At 45.8% G+C, this 17,700-nt stretch overlaps 1 long non-coding RNA gene across 1 annotated transcript; it reads right to left on the bottom strand.

Annotated features, from left to right (window-relative positions):
- Window positions 1-10,951: 10,951 nt before the first annotated feature.
- On the bottom strand, window positions 10,952-13,182 carry LOC308569787. The gene is made up of 2 exons (XR_014000853.1): window positions 13,114-13,182; window positions 10,952-11,445 (listed from the first exon to the last, which is right to left on the bottom strand). It is a non-coding gene; the product is annotated as an uncharacterized lncRNA (long non-coding RNA).
- Window positions 13,183-17,700: the final 4,518 nt, after the last annotated feature.

The raw sequence follows: 17,700 nt of genomic DNA, 5'->3' as shown, positions 1-17,700 counted from the left end.
TTCTTCTTCTTCTCAGACTTGTGAGTTGCTTGCTACCCAAAGGTCTCCAGGTGATTTAAAACACATTTAGAAACATATACCATTAACAGATTTCATTATACAGTGGTACCTCAGGTTACATACGCTTCAGGTTACATATGCTTCAGGTTACACACTCCGCTAAACCAGAAATAGTGCTTCAGGTTAAGAACTTTGCTTCAGGATAAGAACAGAAATCGTGCTCCGGCAGAAGGCCCCATTAGCTAAAGTGGTGCTTCAGGTTAAGAACAGTTTCAGGTTAAGAACGGACCTCTGGAACAAATTAAGTACTTAACCTGAGGTACCACTGTATATAACACTCCCCCCTCCCTCCCAGATACTTATGTCCACCTACTCCTTTTATCCAACAGAGAGAACAGGAGAAGAGAGATATCCTGTCTTCCTGGAGCAGTGCTTGCATAGAGAATATTTACACCAGGACTCAAGTGTCACTAAATCCCTATGTGCAAAAAAAAAAGTCTTATGATTAAAAAGGTGTTGCCTAGTCTAGTACAGTTCATCACTCTTCTTTCTTTCTGCTTACATGGGAAGTAAGACACTTGCTTTAATACACACACACACACACACACACACACACACACACACACACACGAAAGTGTTTTAAACAGCTACAACGCATGCAGGAATACATATTGCTCCACTAGGTCACTTCTGCTTGCTGAGGATGGAACCCGTTGTTCACTGCTGCTAGGAGGTGAGCAAAGGCACAAATGGCACAAAGCTAATGTACAATCCATACCCAACCCTAGCATGGTGCTATATGCAAAATACACTCTCTGTTCTTTCTCATCTCATTCTCCCTTCCCTTCATTCTCATTCTTTCTCGGGACCTTGCAGTATGCTCTCAAGACCTAGCATCACTGTCAAATTCCATCTGCAACAGAATTTATAGAACAAACATTTGGGGTTCCTCTAAGACAAATGGTGCCACAATTGCGCTATGGTGGCGCTATGGGACACGGGTGGTGCTGTGGGTTAAACCACAGAGCCTAGGACTTGCCGATCAGAAGGTCGGTGGTTCGATTCCCTGCAACAGGGTGAGCTCCCGTTGCTCAGTCCCTGCTCCTGCCAACCTAGCAGTTCGAAAGCACGTCAAAGTGCAAGTAGATAAATAGGCACCGCTCCGGCAGGAAGGTAAACGACATTTCCGTGCGCTGCTCTGGTTCGCCAGAAGCGGCTTAGTCATGCTGGCCACATGACCCGGAAGCTGTCTGCGGACGCACGCCGGCTCCCTCGGTCAGTAAAGCGAGATGAGCACTGCAACCCCAGAGTCGTCTGCGACTGAACCTAATGGTCAGGGGTCCCTTTACCCTTTACCTTTACCTAAGACAAACAAACTTGCCAGGATGCACCGTTGCTCTAATCAGGTCGGTGTTGCCTATCTGTGTGATGCTCTGCGACGGTGAGCAAAATATCCTTGCAGAAGGCTACAAAACTTACAGTGCACCGTGGAATAGCGATGCATGAAAACACCTTGTTTGCAGGACTCAAGGTCTGAAAAATGCATGGTAGGTAATATGGCATCCAGGTACATGTGTGTTTATCTCAGATCATGATTGCCTACCATGCATTTTTCAGACCTTGAGTCCTGCAAACAAGGCAGATTAGGCTTTGCTGATCAAGGGGTCTCTCTAGGCTGCTGTCAGCGAAACCCACAAGCCACTTGGGGCAAATCAGGCCTCGTGAAGACCTTGCATCCAAAGCGGCTGTGCAATTTGCCTCATCTGACCCAGAGCCTGATCCCAGACCCACCTCACTTTCCTGTGGCCCTTTCGAGCCTCATCAACAGTTCTCAGCATTCCCAGAGATACAAATCTGTTGCATTTCAAAGGGGGGGGGGAGTTCACCACAAAAAAGCCAGCTTAGAAGCCTTTTCCTCAATAGAAGACTTAATGTATCCAGTCAAGGTTGGGTTTATTTTGAGAAGGCGGAAGAGGCAAACTGGAAAGGTGTATGAATGCACGCGTTGAGACGGGATTTCCTCTTGCGACGTTCCTCAGGGAGCTGTAAATCCAAGCCCCGCTCCAGGAAGACAGGATGTCTTGTACTTCACTCTCTGCCAAAACCTAATTTGAACTAGAATTAGACAGGCATTACTGATGTGTACAGTAACTCAAATTGATTAGCTGGCTATTAGAAAGAGTTGGCTGGTGGCTGCTGTTATTTTTGCTGTTGTTTAAGAGCAAGAGCTGGCACAGCTTTACCTCAAGAGGAAAAGGAATCCTCAAGTAGATCAGGCAAGTTTTAAAATCATGGCAGTGGTCTAAAGCTTTGCTACTCGTAAAAAAAGCTTGCGCATCAGTGGAATTGCTCTTGTGCTCCGTTTTTCTTGATTTCTCCACTGGTGAAATGTAGCAACATCGGGGCAGGAGTCAAAACACTATGTGCTTCTTCACTCAGTGTGCAGTTAAACCATGGAATTCCGTCCTGCAAGAGATAATGTCGGCCACCAGCTTGGATGAGGTTCAGAGAAGTCCACGGAGGATAAGGCTCTCCTTGGCTACTAGCCACCATGGCTCTATTCTACCCCCACTGCCTCTGAAGACCAGCTTCTGGGAATCGCAGGTGCAGAGGATGCTGTTGCGCTCCAGTGCTGCCTTTGGGCTTCCCATGGGCATCTAGTTGGCCACAGTGAGAACAGGATAGGATGCTAGACTAGATGGGTCTTTGGCAGAAGGATGCCTTCTTCTGTTCTTGCTGGCATGGGTTCCAGGTCTGTGCTTTTCATTTCCTGATTAAGGTCTTCTTCATGTTTCACCATGCAATCCTTTTTTTTGCCAAAGGTTCATGTCTTTGGCAACTAAAAAGAGACGCGTCGTCTGCAAAGACTTGTGTTCCAGAAGTACTAAAGGAGTGCAGTTGGCTGTGGGCCTTGGAGACATGCATATTAATTTTTAGAGGAACGATGACAGAGGCCTTATAACGATTCAGACCACTGGTCCACCTTGCCTATACTATGGTGACTTTCTAGGAATGCAGACAGAGGTGTTTCCCATCACATGCTACTTGATTCACTCTGTAAATAAATAAGTGAACTGGAAATTTTGTGGCTTGAACCTGGGGCACTTTCCTATTGAGCTTTGCCAAATCCTGCACAATTACGGCAACGAAGTGCTTGTGCAACCACCACAAACCTGTGACGGGATTGGAAAATGATGTTGCATGACTTCTGCAGGTGTATTGGTAACAGGTAGCGCTAGCAAAATTTACCAGGGGCATTTTGCCCAGTCATGGGATTCTAGCTAAAGCACCACCACCACCACCATCATCAAAACAATTATAAAATGAAGTTTGAGGTGGAAAATAAGAATGAAAATGAAGTGTGCTGGATCAGGCCAAAGGCCCATCTAGTTCACAATTGTTTCCCACAGGCTCTTACTATTGGAATTTCGAGAGAAGCTGAAAGAACAAAGGGCAGTTGATTAAGACTGATTGTTTTTTTTCAGAGGGCTTTTGCAAAAACTTTGCTATGCAAGTCATAGCGCTTGGTGGCCTGTTCCAAGTATGTGATGAACTCCGACAGAGGACTGGACAGGTTAATGGAGGATGAGTGGGTACAAGCCAAGATAAATCCAATTAACCTCCAGGTTGAGTTGTGGTTTACGGCTTGGTATCATTTGCTATGGGCAAGAGTAGCAACAGCAAGAGACTTACCAGTTGCCTCCATGCCGTTTGTGTGCTTTCTAGAAGATTCTGGCAGGCAAGATGCTGGACTAGAGAGGCTTTTGTTCTGATCTATGATGGCTGTTCCTACATTCATATTGCAAGAAAAAGCACACACAAAACCTGCCAGGTGGGAATGAAACACCTCAGCCTCAGTCACTTTCACACTATACACTTCAAGAGGCTAACATGTCTATCAGGTTTCCATGGAGGGCAGGTGACCTGAAGTCTCCCACACACAAGATATGGGATGGGAAAATGGATTTGCATAAATTGTGTTGATTTGCATAACTTGTGCAATTTATTTTTGAATGGCCACCCCCACTTGTGCAGAATGGGAACTCCTGCTTTGACATTTCAGCCATAGTCCGATTTACAAAAGGGCACTTGCTGCCGGCTTTCTCAGTGGAAAAGCTTGTTCACTGGAGCAGAAATCCGGTACAGGAAGGGAACGAAACTAGCCAGTCAACCTGCTTGATTTTGCCCCGGGGTTCCCCTGCACTGCTGGCAGCCTCTGCTCTTTTGTCTCACTGTTCAGACGCATCCATCTGGAGCAAAACGCTGTACGAGATCTGACCAGCAGCTGCCTGCCTGCTTCCTCCACTTTCTGTTCAGAGCTAACCAGGTTGAATCCGTCTCACTCTTACAGGTTCAGCAAACTCTAAGCATTGCTAGGGATGTATAAAAGATGTTCAGAAGTTGTGTCGTCTTCCCCTGCTTTGTATTGATCACGGGGCCAAGCCAATCTGTAAAGACCTTTATGAAACTGCTTGTACTTATACCCATTTCTGGGCCGGGCAGAACCAGGGCAAATATTTGGTTGGGTAGAGAAATCCAAACTCTGTGACTGGGGAGCAATGGGCACTCACAATAGCCAGGATAGAAAACTGGTGGTAGTGGTTGCGGAGTGCTTGTGTGTGTTATATTTCATTCTGTTTTATTGCTGCATGTGCTGGTCCTGTGGGTTACCTGAGAGGCAAGGCCCAAGTCCAGTCCGTGGTCAAAGGTGCAACGTGGAGGCAGTCTGTAGAAGCTGAAGCTGGGTGCAGGGCAGGGTGTCGGGTGAAGTCAGGAACAGGCATGCAAGCAGGGAGCCAGGACAGGTCAGGAGCTCAGGCAGGAAAGCAGGACAGGGTTCAGGCAGGAACTAGCAACCAACAATGTTGCTCCCGCAATTTGGGACTGGGGCTGGCCGGCTTTTATCTGCCCCAAGGCATAGGGCGGCCCCAATCCTCTGGTGACTCGCCCCTCCTGGCCTAGAGGTGAGCACTCCTCCTGCGGGAACTTAGTTCCCTCCGCCTCTCTGCCCTGAGCCTCTGCAGTTCAGGAGAGGCTGGAGGGTTACCGGACCTAGAGGCAACCTCAGCTTCCCCTGACGGGGCTGAGAGTGGAGCACCTGCAGGCAATGGGTCCTCCACCACCTCAGGAGCCGGAGCAGACCCAGCTGATGCCTGCACCTGAGGATCCAGCACAGGTGAGGACCCTTCAGGCTCATGCCCCAGCCCCAGCTCAGCTGGTTCTGGAGGCGAGGAATCCTGTGCAGGCTGGGATCCCTCAGGTCCAGCATCCGAGTCCGAATCCCAGGCCATCACACTGCATCATGTGAAGAGCTGGAATAGACATTTATTCAGGGGAATGGGTCAATATAGGATCCAGCAGATCCATGCCTGGCCCTGTTTTGTGCTCACCTCTGCAACACCCAGTTTCAGGGGCTTCCAGGGGGCTCTGATGACAAACCAGGAATTGGTGAGGCAGCAGCACAGACTATAAAGCTGATCAGCTAAAGCCTAGCCAGTGTTGAAGCAACATCTGTCTTGCTGTGCTCAATCTAACTCATGGCTGGACAGCTCCCCTGCACATCTGAAAGTCCTCATCCTTGATTTGCTGGGCAGCTCCCTGTAAGGCAGGGTTTTGAGCCGCATGGCAGGAACTGAACACTCAGTGGGGATACAAAGTTGGGTCTCTCTGCTCCTAGTCCAACACTCTAAATGCACCATTACATTGGCTCACCTTTACCACACTAGCTCACCCATCATTTAAACATATTAGGTGAGTCCTGCCCACATGTGGCTGCTGGTGGATAAAGGGAAACTCATGACAAGATGGGCAGGATTCATGTGACTGAATTATACTGAAGAATAGAGGTGGAGGATGGGGCACTCAAAATGGGGAGCCGAGTGCGATGGCTAGACCATCTCTACATACTCATTCATCAACAGTATGCATTGTATAGCTACTACACAGAGGTGGCTTCAAATTGCTTCACATAGTAGCTGTGTGGTGAGCTGTTTAGGTATAGCGGACCATCAGGGAGATCAAGGTATTTTCTCAACAATTCAGTCGGCTATTTGTGATGGCATGAAGGAAACCAATGCATCTGTATACCAGCTTTCATTTTATAGATGGTTGAAAAAGCAACCACAACCACCAGCAGAAGACTATTAAGTACATTGCAACTGGTTCTTTGCATGCTGCAAGTGAAACCTAAGCAGAAATTATGAGCCAGCTGACCTCTATAAACACTCAGGCTTCAAACTCGCTCTGTTTTTAAAAACTGCAAGATTGGATAAATCTAGAAATGTGACAGAATAGAAAGCTAGGCAAGAATTTACCTAACCCACGGCAATGATAAAAGTACAGCCTGAGACAATCTGCGCCCTTCAGAGATTGTCCTAGGCTAAAACTGTCCTAGTTCAAAGCCAGAAGAAGCTCTTCTGTTGCCCCGTCTGCTTCCAAATAGTGCCTGCAAGCACAGCAGCCAAGCAAATGTGCTCTCCCTGTTGTCACTCAAGCTTCAAAGAGAAAACCAGGAATGGTGTTGGTACCAGGACAGCCCACAACTGACTCCTATCTGGATGTCAGGCAGTCCTCAGGGTGGTGGCTGCAGCATGGATTCTATGGTTCTGCTTCACTTTGGTGTGCAATGGATCACTTGTGGGTTGTGCCTCAACAGTCAGTCAATGTTAAAAACAACCATAGAAAGACACGAGTAAATGCCTGGGCTCTTTCACAACTCAGAAATGGTCATTGTCAGTGGTAAAGGTAAAGGACCCCTGGACGGTTAAGTCCAGTCAAAGGCGACTATGGGGTTGCAGCGCTCATCTCGCTTTCAGGCTGAGGGTGCCGGCGTTTGCCCGCAGACAGCTTCCCATGTGACCAGCATGACTAAACCGCTACTGGTGCATGGAGGACTGTGACAAGTGCCAGAGCACACAGAAACGCCGTTCACCTTCCCACTGCAGCGATACCTATTTATCTACTTGCACTGGCATGATTTCAAACTGCTAGGTTGGCAAGAGCTGGGACAAAGCAACAGGAGCTCAGCCCGTTGCGGGGATTCGAACCGCTGACCTTCCGATCAGCAAGCCCAAGAGTCTCAGTGGTTTAGACCACAGCACCACCTGCGTCCCATTGTCAATAGATGACTTAGAAGCTGCTGTTCTTAGATACAGTAGATTTGTGGACATCACAAACTTAACATTGGCTTGGTAGTCATTTCTCGTTTCCCCTGTCCAAGAGTGCTAAACTGTAGCTTGGGGGGGGGGGGTTATTAGAGATCTCTAGCAGAGCATTCTCAGCACTGTAACCTAATTTCATCTCTTACGGTGGCACGGAGCCATGACAGTTATATTGGTACACTAAAATGGATGTATGTTTGTAGGCATCTCAGAAATGCCACAAAAAATTATATTATTTGTACTATAATTTATAAGCCACTTTTCAGCTCAACGGCCCCCAAAGCAGCATGTAACCAGATACAATCACTAATATCGAAAACATCACCAAACCATCAAAAGAAGGTAATTCCCATACGTGATGGATTTTTGTTAAGAAATCTATTTTACCGGAAAGAACTTGCTGAAATTATTGAAAAGTTGTAAGAAGTATAAGTAACACAGCCTGGATATATTGAAGGTATTGTGCTAAAATATATACAGGAATTTGGTTTTTATTGCTATTATTATTTGATAGTCACAGCAAGAATAGCAACCTAGCAATGTGATGATCTGTGCTGTGATCATTTGACGTCACATTTCCAGAGCACTCATTCTGACTCATGGGAATTACTAGGACTGACCTACACTATCATCTTAGGTGGTGAAGTTTTCTCAGGGCATGAGTCTATGAGCTGGTACTATTCTACCATATCATTTTCCAGTATTTAGTGCTGTCATGACATACGGTGACTCAGCAAAATCGGTCATTTACTGGAAAAAGCCGACTCTTGAGTACTTCCAAGGAAGAGACTGAGAGTGTTGAAAGCTGCTACACAGATTAAAGGTAAAATTACACGTGTTAAACTTAGGGCATTGTCTGTCTGCCACCCTCTTGTTCAAAGTCTTCCCATTATATGGAAGTGAACAAAGCTAGCCTGCATGTCTTGTACCTTACCTATTTCATGCCTGGAACAGAAAGCTAAGGAACAAGGTCATCATGTATCATCCCATCTAAAATAGTTCAAGAGCCCCGTGAAAACTCCCCACCCGCTTTTACATTTGGCTAAAGCTGTTGCTAGGGTGACATGTGCATTGGTCAATCACGTTATATAACCAAGGGATTTAAATATTAAAGGAACTGTGCTATGTTTTTGGATTTTCTTGAAGTCCATTCAACACAACTAAAGACTAGAAAACCACCAGAAGAAGAAGAAGAAGAGTTTGGATTTGATATCCCGCTTTATCACTACCCTAAGGAGTCTCAAAGCGGCTAACATTCTCCTTTCCCTTCCTCCCCCACAACAAACACTCTGTGAGGTGAGTGAGGCTGAGAGACTTCAGAGAAGTGTGACTAGCCCAAGGTCACCCAGCAGCTGCATGTGGAGGAGCGGGGAATCGAACCCAGTTCACCAGATTACGAGTCTACCACTCTTAACCACTACACCACACTGGCTATTACACTTGTCAAATGCAATTGTAATTGCTACTCTTTTAAAGTTTTTGGCACGCCTGTAGGTTTTCACAAATTGATGTAGTGAACAAGTTTCACTGCTTAACAATTTAAGTTTTTCATGGAGCAGAGTGTGGACATTAAGGAACAGTAGACAATAATGAACTAGCTGTGCTCTGAAGGTAGCTTTCTATGTCCATATTTTGCAAAACATATTCATAGGTTGAGAGTTGGACTTAAAATACCTGTAAGACCAATATCTGCTTCAGTCACAGGACCCTGCGCAAAAGCTGCTTCTGATGTATTCTTCTCTCTGGGGCACCCTCTTCAGCCAATCATTTGGGAATGTGCTTCACGGCTTATATTTATTCACAAATTCTCTGCATAGCAACCATTCGAGGTGCAAAATGCTTATCTCCAACATCTGGTGAGGCATAGTTACTTTGCCCAAGCAGAGGCTGCAAAGATTTGACAAGGGTGAAGCGTGTTGTGAATGATTTGCTGTGCATCAGGACAGACGCAAAGTCCCCATTATTCCACTGTGACTCCTTACAACATATTTCTGTCAGGAGCGTCCTACTCTCGTGTAGGACCCTGGCAGAGTCACATGCCCGACTGGCATGTTCTCTCCCTCCTGGTCGATCGTTTGGGAGCTTCAAAAGCTTTCTTCTGCCCGAACATCACAGCGACTGATGCCAAAAGGCATTAGCACACTCAGGGATCCGCAGAGTATTCGCAGTTTGTGTAACAGAACCAATAGCTCAGCATTTGGTAATCTACGTTTATTTACATATAATGCACTTGGAGCATTCTGACTGAGCTCCTTCCTCTTTCTCATCAGACAGCAAAGAGAGAAAGAGCAAAGGACAATAGTCCCACTTCACAGAACACAGTAACACAAACATCCTGGTTCCGTCACTTCCCACACTGTGGAATGAAAACATACACTGTCATGTGATAGACAACAAGCTCATGACTGCAATCACGGAGCAGGAATCCTTAACATCTTCTCATCACAAGGCATGTTAGAAAAAATGACTTCGGTTTTGCATACCACAGAGGCTTCCTGTTCACCACCATACATGCGGCATGTTCCATCCCAACCTCTATGGTCAGTTCATGTCATCTTCTTGATAGTTGGACAACAAATGAAGCAGAGCAACTCCACAGTGCCTTAAGGCTATGAGGAAAGATTCAGATGATGTTCACAGTCATCAAATAACACAACTTTCTTTTGCATCCTTGGCATATCAGTGAAAGTTACATTTTTTACCTGATAAAGCCAGCTCTTTTCTGTAGGCAACTGTAGGCAGTTGACTAAGATAGCTACTCAAAATAGGTGTGTGCAAGAGTCCCTGCCCTCCATCACTTAAAGACTAGTCAGCTTTGTGTTTAGTTAATTAAAATCTCATTTGTTTTGGAGCTCCCCTTTGTCTTTGGGTATTTCCATCCCACCATCCTTGATCATTATTCACTGCATCCAAGAAAAGCAGCTGCCAGAGGGAAAAGGGAAATTCCCTATCTGACAGTGTTTTGTAGTCCTCCTTGTGTTCAAAAAGATTTATTCGGAAATCCTTTGCAATCCAGTTCCTTCCCTTGGATTTGGTTGCAATAGCCCAAATCCCACTTATGAAATATTTTAATGTTTAGACTTTCCTTGCTGCCTTCCTTGACTTGCCATTCTCTGAAGACCAACATGCGCTTAGATAGCTTGAATGAAAACTAAGTCTTTCTCAACATGCTTCTTTTGAAACAATAATTGTTCTACAACTGCTAATTTTGCCCTCCCCAGGTGGGAAAGCACCTAGACGCAGCAGTCTAGAGACTATCACAGCAGTGCACTGCAACGCAGCATGCCATGCCCCTAAACAGGAGAACCAGAAGTCCTACATACATCTTCCTCGACTCCTTTGACCTATTCCAATCCAAGTGGACCCTCAATGTATTTTTAGTCAAAACCTTGAACCATTGTTCTGCACATCCTTGCAACTTAAGCGAACACCAGGTATCCCATTAATTATGGCAGCAGGCTGCTATTAGGAAATGGCACTGCTAAAACTATGCGTAGGTGGGGTTGATTAGACAGACTTGAATCAAGGGAAGGTACATTTCCCTCCGTCCCCGCTGATTGCAACTCTTTTGCAGCATGGAGAGGGAAGCTTTTCCTGTGCACTTATGGGAGGAGCCCATTCAAAAATAACATGGCAAAAGATTGCTGCTTGTCTCCCCAGCAGAGTCAAAGCCCCTACAGAGCACTTTCTCATATATTATATTGTGTGCGCGCGCTCTCTCTCTCTCACTCATGTACAGTCATTGCTAGGCAACACACATTGCCACAGGAAGAATGATCAGACCAGGCAACTTGTTTAAATACAGCTGAACAGCTGATGATTCTGTTTGCTATGTGATGGCTAAATGGAATCGACAAGTTCTGAAGCAGTATGCTGCTAAACGCCAGCTGTGAGGGAAGGGGCAAGAGTGAGGAGATGGGGAAAGAGCTCTTGTGATCGGATCCTGCATGAGGATTGCCTACAGGCATCTGGGTGGTCGCTGCGAGAACAGGATGCTGGACTAGGTTGGCCTGATCCTGCAGGTTCTTCTTATGTTCTTAAGGGAGTGCCCATGCCTCGCTTGCGGGTCTCCTGGGGGCATCTGGTTGGGTTGGCCACTGCAGGGAAACAGGAAGAGATCCTAGATGGACATTCATCCTGATCCATGAAGGTTCTTCTTAGGCTCTTAGCTACTAAGAGCTGGTGTGGTGTAATGGCAGTCAATCAGGAAGTTCCCCCAGTTTGAATCTCACATCAGCCGTGAACTCACTTAGTGACCTTGGACAGGCCAATCTCTCAGTCTAATCTGCAAAATCGGAAACCATAATACTGGCTTACGGTGCTGTTGCGAAGACTGCAGCTTGAGAATTGGTGTGAAGCCCACCCAACACTTGAAAGCACTGTGCTATTATTGGGAGTGCAAGTGGGACCTTGCAACGAAATGGGGTGTGCATGTGTGTGGCTGTGGGGGAAACTTCAAACATCTCTCTTCTCAGGCAGTGGGCTGCCCAGAGTGTGTGAATGGTCAGACAAGTGGCTGGGTCCAACTCCCATCTGCAAGAGCAGGTATCTTTCTGCCTGCCTTGCAAGGTTCTTGGATTCTAGGCACTGGTGCAAAGACTTTCTCTGCCTCCCCTCCAGCTCTGGCCACATGCTGACCTTCTGGAGGGAGACAGCAAGGTGGAAAGGACCTGTTGGGCGACTTCTGGCACATGACTAGGCCACGAGGAGGATGATACAGGTAATTTCCTCTTTGTTTTAGGCCTAAGGTGTGAGGATTTTACTTTGTGGTGACAAGTCTCTTTTCCAACAGCCACGCTTCATCAGTTTCAGGACAGAAATAGTATTGCTGCCATGAAGGCACAAGGTGTAACAAGTTGTGTATGTAAATAACACTCCAAAATTGAGCTTGACCACGTTACAGTGGTACCTCAGGTTAAGTACTTAATTCGTTCCGGAGGTCCGTTCTTAACCTGAAACTGTTCTTAACCTGAAGCACCACTTTAGCTAATGGGGCCTCCCGCTGCTGCCACGCCGCCGGAACACGATTTCTGTTCTCATCCTGAAGCAAAGTTCTTAACCTGAAGCACTATTTCTGGGTTAGCGGAGTCTGTAACCTGAAGCGTATGTAACCTGAAGCGTATGTAACCTGAGGTACCACTGTATCTGTATGCAGCCACCTGCAAGGTGTCTGACGAGGCTCCAAGCAGACAAGACCAAGTACTGGGGCACATGAGTGCTGTTGTTGCGCTCAAATCCTGCCCTCAAACTTCCCATTGAGGCATCCGGTTGGTCACGGTGGGAAAATTGCTGGACTAGGTGAGCCTTTGGTTCTGATCCAGCAAAGCTCTCCTTCAAGGTAGAGCAAAAGAATGGTCTGGCTTAGGACAAATTCCCTCTGTAGGTGTTTCCAAACAATGTGCTTGTTGAGCAATCGTCCTGATTTCTTTGCAAGTAGATGAGATGACGTTGGCTATTCACTCTGATTTTTTTATGGGGAGGCTAGACAACATTATATCAAAGCAAGTATTGCCCCACACACTTTCCCCATCACTTTCCTTATGGCAAAAAATCTGCTAGTATGTGATTGAATCCCAGTGGAAAATAGCACCAGTCTGGTAGCACCCTGTAGGCTCCCAATGAAAGCACCAGGGTTGGAAACTAGGCCCTGCCTATCAACGTTATGCCTGGACTCCCAGGGTAACAGTGGTAGTACAGAGAACAACAGAGGAAGTGTACCTCCATAGATGAAACAAAAGAAAGAGATGGTGCTACAATAATCAGAAAAGAAGGGCACATTCATTCACCCTTATATTCCATTGCTAAACCCCCAGCACAAGGGTGCCATAGTCTCAGTGGAAGACTCCAACTCTCACTGTTAAAATAGGCAAAGGACTCCCACAGGAATTCTAAAAAAATACCAACATGTGTGGATTGTTTTTTTAACATAACAAAGACACACACCGTCACTTACAGTCAAGCCTCTGGGTATTCCCATCTGAACAGGATTGTTGCAGAAATGTAGGGTGCTGTGATAGACGGAGAATTTCAAGATTCCCTTTCAAGAAATAAAAAAGCTCTCTCACACAACTATACATGCCAGTCCTCAGGTTTATGCCTACGGAAACTAGTTTTAAAACATGCAATGAGCCTCTTGTGCAAGAGCAGAAAGCTGAACATGCTTTTTAGCAGTGCTCAGGGTGTTTGCCAGGGATTCACTGCCCAGCATGTTTCTTTGGCTTCCAAAGCAAGTATAAATACTAATAAATTGCAGTTTCTGGGAGCTTGTGACCAGGACTTGTAAACAGGGACGTTTGTGAGGGTGTTTTGAGGGGGAGGCCCAGCAAGCTGTGTCACGGTATACGTAGAACCAAGAGACACCGACAGTGATGGAGCTGTCTCAGGAGCCGTGCCATGTTTGTCTCCCTGCCCGAGAATGTGAGAAACCACACCTACAGCAAGTGCAAACTGGTTGCCTTGCTGGAAGAGGAGATACATCAACTCAAGGTCCACCTATCCACACTTTGAGCTATCAGGCAAGATGAGGAATTTCTCCATAGAGCAGAGCAAGTTGAAATATCTGAGATACTCCCTGGAAAGTGAAGTTATCTCACGTGTTCTGCTACTGCGTACTGTACTTCTGTCCATGTCTGGAATTTTCTATTGCTTCTATTTTATTGGCATTATATTGTATCCATTTCTGAGTGTTTATCAGCACAAACCATATACACTGTGGGAATAATTCGGCCTACCAAGCCATTTCCCCCAGGTCACACATCCGTCATATATGACACCCATGAGTAGGGTAGGAAAGGGCACAGCTCCCTGCCAAAAGCAGGGTTTGGGGGGGATGTGCCAAGATGTTTTTCATTGCCCACACTGTTTGATTTCAAACCCTGCTTGCAGGCAAATGAAAATGCTTCATCTGATGTCATTGTGACATCAGATGACTGGCCCATGGGGAGTTGAGGAAGGACAAGATCCAGCCTACTGGCCAGATCCAGCTTCCCATCCCTTTTTTATGTGACTTCTCAGAAGTAAATCCCATTGAGTTCAATGAGGCTCACTTTCAGGTTAATTGGGCAAAGGATTGCAGCCTCAGTGTCATATTCTCAGCTGCCCTGAGCATTTTCTTTCACATGTAAAGGCAGGATATGAATACTTTAATAAATAAATGTCCTCAGCCACCTGATTCCTGATCTCTTCACTGTCTCCACCCAGTCTCCTTGATGCCTGATGCCCAGAACTGCCTCCCAGAATGACGACGCAGTGCCAACTCTTCTCCACACCCTTCACAATTCTCCCCCAAACCCCAACACTTCCAATCAATGACCGCAGCAAATTTAAAAACAAACAAAACAGTTGCTATCTTTCAGAAGGCATTTCTCATCAGCTGGGGAACTGGAGCCTGGTATCAAAATATTTTGCTGCGTGAGACAGTGGCATTACTTTCACGCAGTTGACGTTCCATTATGTTTTTGTGGAGATGTGGTGACTAAGAAACCAGGAGGCATTTGTATAACTCTGCACCGCTCAGCTGCTCTGTGAAATTCATGCGAGGGCAACGGGAGAATGTGGCACAAACCAAGTGGTAAACAAGGCACAGTGCAGGGGAGAAGCTATTCACAGGAGCAAGGGGGGCACATTTCCTCACGCTATCACATACTGGCTGTGTAAATGTACTCTTGTAAGTTCTTGCAATCATTTTAGGCTTTCACTTTCTTCTGCTGCTCTCATGCGGATCAAAGGATGCTGCAGGAACATTGAGTACCAGTGGTGCTAGGGTAACGTCTGATTGGCATCCGTCTTGGGAGAAAATAGAAGAGTGCACCTTCGGTGGTGAAGTCAAACTGCTGGAGAGTTACAGCGCCTGCTGTGGCTATAGAGACCGGTGCAGGAGAGACATGTTTCGTTGCAATTGTTGAAGGTTGCCAGCAGAAACTACTGACAAATGTAGAAACAAAATGGCAAGGCTTGTCTTCTGATTTTTGCAGCTTATGAAATTGCACTTTAGTACCATTAATGAAAGGGACGCGGGTGGTGCAGTGGGTCAGAGCCACAGAGCCTAGGGCTTGCCGATCAGAAGGTCGAAAGTTCAAATCCCCGCGACAGGATGAGCTCCCGTTGCTCAGTCCCTGCTCCTGCCCACCTAGCAGTTCAAAAGCACATCAAAGTGCAAGTAGATAAATAGGTACCGCTCCAGCGGGAAGGTAAACGGCGTTTCTGTGTGCTGCTCTGGTTCGCCAGAAGCGGCTTAGTCATGCTGGCCACATGACCCGGAAGCTGTACACTGGCTCCCTCAGCCAATAAAGCGAGATGAGCGCTGCAACCCCAGAGTTGGCCACGACTGGACCTAATGGTCAGGGGTCCCTTTACCTTTACCATTAATGAAACATGCAGACCCTGAATGGGTGCCTTGACAAAGATGTACTGCCTTTTTGTACACTTATCAAAAAGCTGGAATTATCTGACGTGTCGGGGTGTTCCTCCCACACCATGTTTATTTTTATTGCTTGCTCTTATACAGAGCTGCCAGTGGTTTCCCATCCAAAGGCCTGATCACATCAATAGCTTAGCTTCAACTATGCTGCTGTCATCAGGTACTCCCAGACTATTCACTGGGCCTAAGATGGTGTCCTTGTTTTTAAAATGCAATGAAAAGATGCCAAATGCAGAGCCACCATAATTGTAATCTGGCATGCATTTCTGTGGTACCTTTGCAGAAGACCTCTTTTCCTCTCTGTAGCTCCACAAGTCTTTTCTTTTCAGAAAACTACATTTATTTGCTTCCTCTGGGTTTTCTGCAACCAAGAGCATTTTGGTTTAACGTTAATATCAGCTGCAAAAGGGATTTAAGGTGCCCCACCCTGTTGGAAGCTTAAGACTCCAGAAGATCAGCCTTGTGATTATGAAGAAACAATGGCAGGATAAATATGGAAAATCATGTTTCAACTCTCATCTAATTACTAGAACTGACTGTTTCCCCCATTACAAAATTTCATGCCTATGGAAAACTAGCATGTCACAGAGGTTTTTAGTTTTCAATGTCAGGGAACTTTGAGAGAGAGAGGAGAGAGGCGTGAAGTCTTCTATCTCCATTCTTCTGAATGTGGGTATGAGTAACAAGGGAGTGCAAGGGGAGAAGCACCTCCACACGATATCTTCTTCCTCACTGCAGGTTCCTCTCTTCCCAGCCCAGTGCTATGATGGGGAGGAAAATCCCATCCCATCCTACCCGCTTATGAATGGAAGCGCAGAGGGGAAGCTGTAGGTTTTCTTGTGTGTGTGCCGCATGCCTGTCTACATTGCATGTGCTGCTGTGAGTATAGTGCAATGCCCACTTTGACTACACTCACTTTCACTTTGAGAATAAAAATGTAAGCTGTGTTCTAATAAAAAGCAGTTCCATAATTTCCTATGCTTGTTTGCTGGAGATTGTGTTGCTCCTTTGCTCTTTCTGGAGGAAACCCAAGTCCTTTATCATCTGAGAGCAACCTGTGTTATTATTGTTAGGCAGTATTATTAAGAACGATACAAGGGAGTGTTCTTTCTGTGACTTGAAGTCATTGAAGTTTGATTGTGAATTTTTTAATATCAAGGTAAGGCAGCCCCAGCAACATTTGTTGACTTTAATGAAGTGTTCCATGTTTGAACAGTCCAGCTTGCCTCCTTATAGATCAGGATGAGATGGATGAATTGCATTTTAAGGAAGGAAATTTAAGTGGTCATGAAACGATACCATGTATGACCCTTACTCCTCCTAATTTGAAGTTCTAGCTTAAATAAATCCTTTTTTAATTCTCTTGTCAAGTTTTTTATGGAATGGCGATAACAATTAGCATCCTCCTTCTGTAAAGTTTATCCATATATTTAACATGGAAAAACACTAAGTGCCACTTATTGTACAATTTTAGCTAGATTAGATTGTGGTTCCTTTGTTAAATCTGGGCCCTTTCTCCTCATATACCAGACAAGAGTGGGAAATTTATACAAAGAAGGAAAATGTAGGCATGAAATGTAGGATTTGTAACTGGGTTATACTACTAAATAGTACTGGCATGTCAGTCAATTGACCACATATCATCAGCTGATAGCCAAAATTATCTGATCAGTCATATTGTTTAAAAAATAAGGATCCCACTGTGTTGACAGCTTACCATTTTTTATTCCATTATGGTGTCATTTGTTAGCAGGGGCAACAGCGAGGCTACTTGCACTCTAGCCCTATCACAGACAGGGGCAAACCTAGCAATGTAGCAAAGCTTCTCTTACTGGCAACCTGAAATTATAGCAGGCTGTGTCCAAACACAAGCAGAGAAACACAAGCAGCCATTGGTGGCAAAGGTCACTGCCCAGAATTCAATCTTGCTTGTTACAGTAATCAAGGAGGAGGACCCTGTCAGTAGGAACTGGCTGTTTCCTCTATAAAGTTCTTGCGAGCATTTAGACTGTGATCTTAGCTGTCAAAAGAACCAGAGATGCGGGTTGAAGTAAAACACATAACATTTTTCTCTAAGAAGGCTTTCCCCTGCAGTGTGTAGAATAAAAGCAAGACTCAAAA

The sequence above is a fragment of the Podarcis bocagei genome (genome assembly GCF_964188305.1).
Source record: "Podarcis bocagei genome assembly, chromosome: 12".
NCBI classification, from domain to species: Eukaryota; Metazoa; Chordata; class Lepidosauria; order Squamata; family Lacertidae; genus Podarcis; species Podarcis bocagei.
The sequence above is the reverse complement of the archived record's forward strand: the minus strand, read 5'-3'. Positions and strand labels throughout refer to the sequence as shown.